The sequence below is a fragment of the Limulus polyphemus genome, unplaced genomic scaffold, assembly GCF_000517525.1.
Source record: "Limulus polyphemus unplaced genomic scaffold, Limulus_polyphemus-2.1.2 Scaffold7923, whole genome shotgun sequence".
Lineage (NCBI taxonomy): Eukaryota > Metazoa > Arthropoda > Merostomata > Xiphosura > Limulidae > Limulus > Limulus polyphemus.
In genome coordinates, this window is record NW_013673533.1 from 1 (window position 1) to 3,476 (window position 3,476).

A 3,476-nucleotide genomic window follows, 5' to 3' on the forward strand; every position below is an offset into this window, starting at 1 on the left:
GGCAGGTACCGTTAACTATCTGGTTGTCTTATGGCAGGTACCGTTAACTATCTGGTTGTCTTATGGCGGGTACTGTTAACTATCTGGTTGTCTTATGGCGGTACCGTTAACTATCTGGTTGTCTTATGGCTGGGTACTGTTAACTATCTGGTTGTCTTATGGCGGGTACTGTTAACTATCTGGTTGTCTTATGACGGGTACTGTTAACTATCTGGTTGTCTTATGGCGGTACTGTTAACTATCTGGTTGTCTTATGGCGGGTACTGTTAACTATCTGGTTGTCTTATGGCGGGTACTATTAACTATCTAAAACAAGAATTGCTCCAGTTCGCTAAGTTTCGATTACAAACTACGAAACTTGAAATATGTTTCAGTTGCAACTGCCACATATACTAAACGACATAATTATCCAACTAGCCCCCTTACGGCGATATTTTTCCAACCAGTAATGTATAACCGCACAAAAAATATTTTTTCAAAATCTAGTTGTTAAATATGCGATTATTTCAGCTTCGTACTATAAACATAAGATATAAACTAATTTCTATGTAATGTAAAAATGGATTTAGTAAAGTTTATTGACTACAAATCGAAAACCTTGGTTTGTTTGTTAATAAAATCACGTTTACGTATCGTGAGATTTTTAAGGTTCAAGGACTCGATAGTATATTTACAATAATTGTTTTTCTGCATAGCTGAAACTGTGCAGAAATAAGAAAAAAAATTCAGATCATTACAAAGGATTAGACGGACATTAAGAAGGAAAGTGTGACGAATATATCTACTATTTAAAATATAAAAAAGTTATTATCGTTAAAGTAATGTTTGTTTTCTTATTGAAATACGTTGATAATTAAGCAATTTTATTTTTTCGGTCATTTTATTGATGAAGTAACATCTCCGTAACCCATGAACATTGAAATTGTATTGGAAAAAGTAGGATATTGTTATTTCAAACGAAGTAGGCTTACTTAGTAAGTTATTTTTTTTTGTATTTCACACTTTCAAATCCTCACTTAAATTAAGACGTTTTCCCTCTGGTATGCTAAGTAGCTATAGTGCCCACTGCCGATTTCCCTTGAGTTTAAACCGCCCGTTATCTTTATCTGCTATCTGAATTGTAAACTTTTGCGGATTAAAGTTTAAAATAAAATGAAGATTTTTCGAGGCGCCAATGTCTGAAGAAAACCTATAAGAATAACGACTTGAGGTGATGCGTTCATTTAACAAACATTGCAACTACGAGCCAGGACTCGCTAGGATATCGTACAACATAATAAGCCTCTCATCTGAACTGAGAACCCAACTTCTCCTCCACGCTAAGCGATCGTTTCTGTTGATATCACGTGGAGACGCTTAATGAAGTAGAACTTTTACTAACAGAAGAAGTAAATATGCTGTTTTTTAAAACAGTGTCTAACGTTTGAGCTTGATTGATAACCGCTCTTAACACTGTCAGTCATTTTAAACCCCTCGTTTTCAAAGTCCCGTCATATTCTCAACAGACGTTGTCCACGTTAATGGTCAAAACGGGTGACCTTTTTTTTTTACATCCAATGAAGCAAAGAAGAGGTTTGAATTTCTTCATCTTACGTAAAATAGAGTAACTTACTTCTGAAATATTACTATAATTAGCTCCACCTACATCATTAGAAAATTAGCTAGAGTAGATGGGTTAAACAAAGTCTATTAATTACAACCAGTAACATTTAGATTGTATTCACGGGTCTGATTGATCATGGTTGTCGGATGCACTTTATGGATAAGTTTTTAAAATAGATATAGAGACAAGAAAGAGGGTGTAATTAAGTACCAATAATCCTACTGAAAAAAGTCAAGATCTGAGATATTTCAGGCTCTCCATGTTGTATACTTGCTCTAGAAGTCACTTAACAAGGGACTGATCTCTTATGTAGACAAAGTGTGATATAACAGACCCTACTGATGACCTGCAGGTAGATTTATGTGTGATTTTTCTCAAAATTAACCTCCTCACGAGAAAACTTTGCATCTGAAACAACTGTTTAAATGAAAGCAGTTATGTGGAATGTTTTTTTAGAATATAAATAAGTAAAGATAAGGAAGATAGTGTCAGAAAAATTGCATTTTTTCGTGTTTTATATATCAGAAAAACACAATCAGCTTCAATTATCATTAAAAAGAAATTCTTCCCCTGTAGAACTGTCTTTCCTGCTGAACTACATAGGTAGACAAAGCAGATACTCTCACGGGGTTCTGAAAAATTAGGTGAACTAGTTTAGTTTGCCATTAATTTGGTTAAGTTATTGTTTGGTCAGAAATAATGTCTGACCATTGTCTTGTTTATTCAAGATAATATTTTAACTATGTGTTGTTTAGTCAAAAATATTGTATGATCTCTATTTTGTTCAGAATAAAATTGACTCTGTATTTGTTTAGTCAAGAATATTTTGTGATATCTGCATTGTTCAGTTTCCTAGTGATTTGGTTTAAGCGTTGTTTAGCCTGAAATAATGTCTGACGTCTGTATAGCTTAATTTGATAATGACCTGATCCATGTAAAAAGAAAATTTTATAATTTTCTTTATAATATACACTATTTCAGTATCTTCTAGAAAATAATCACTTTATTTTTTTTAACTAAGATTTATTTATTTGAAGATTAAACACGCGATTATTAGATAATTCCTTTACTTCTCGTTTTGAAAAATGAGTAACTTACTGTATGCGCTGTAACTTACTTTAAAGTTGGAATCAAAACTGTTCAAAGAACAACAAAATTATATACTTGTCTGCACGGCTTCAACAAAAAAAAAAGAATTACGAGTGGAAGATCTACGAGAACTTTTTGTCATATCTTAGATGGAATTTGAAACCTCTGAATAAGGACCCACGTTTCAGTGTAGAAAACAAAAGAAAAGCCATTCCTTAAAGTTGAAAACAAACAGAAAGATTGCTGTGAGTGTATTCTTCTGTCTTGCTAAATAACGCCGTATTTTACTTTACTACAACTATATTGCCTTCCAGTAACTCACAAAAGCGATGTTCTGTTCTGAGCTGCTGTGATTCACCTACATTAGCTCACATTTTCAAACTTCTACCTGGCAAGACAGATAAAATGAGGGGTCTTTGGCGACATTGTTTGCACCATCCAGACCACCTAAGTAGAAAAAATATCTCTTTGGTGACTAAGAAACACGTTGAAATACGATACAGAAAACAGAGAAAATACTTTTGGCTATGGATAAATATACTGGAACATCATCCAGCCTGTCTCATCAGAATAAATGAAGATCCCTGTGGCTACAGAAATAGATTGGAGCAGCATTCAGTCCAATGATCTGTTATTTTTTATTTCATTTTCACTGACGTATTATTACATGGAAGAGAAAGATTTCTTTATCAAATCAATCAATCGTTTTTTTAATCTCCACCTTCAATATCTATAAAACAAACTTTCAATTCCGTCCTTCGATACATTTTAACTTAGCCAAAAT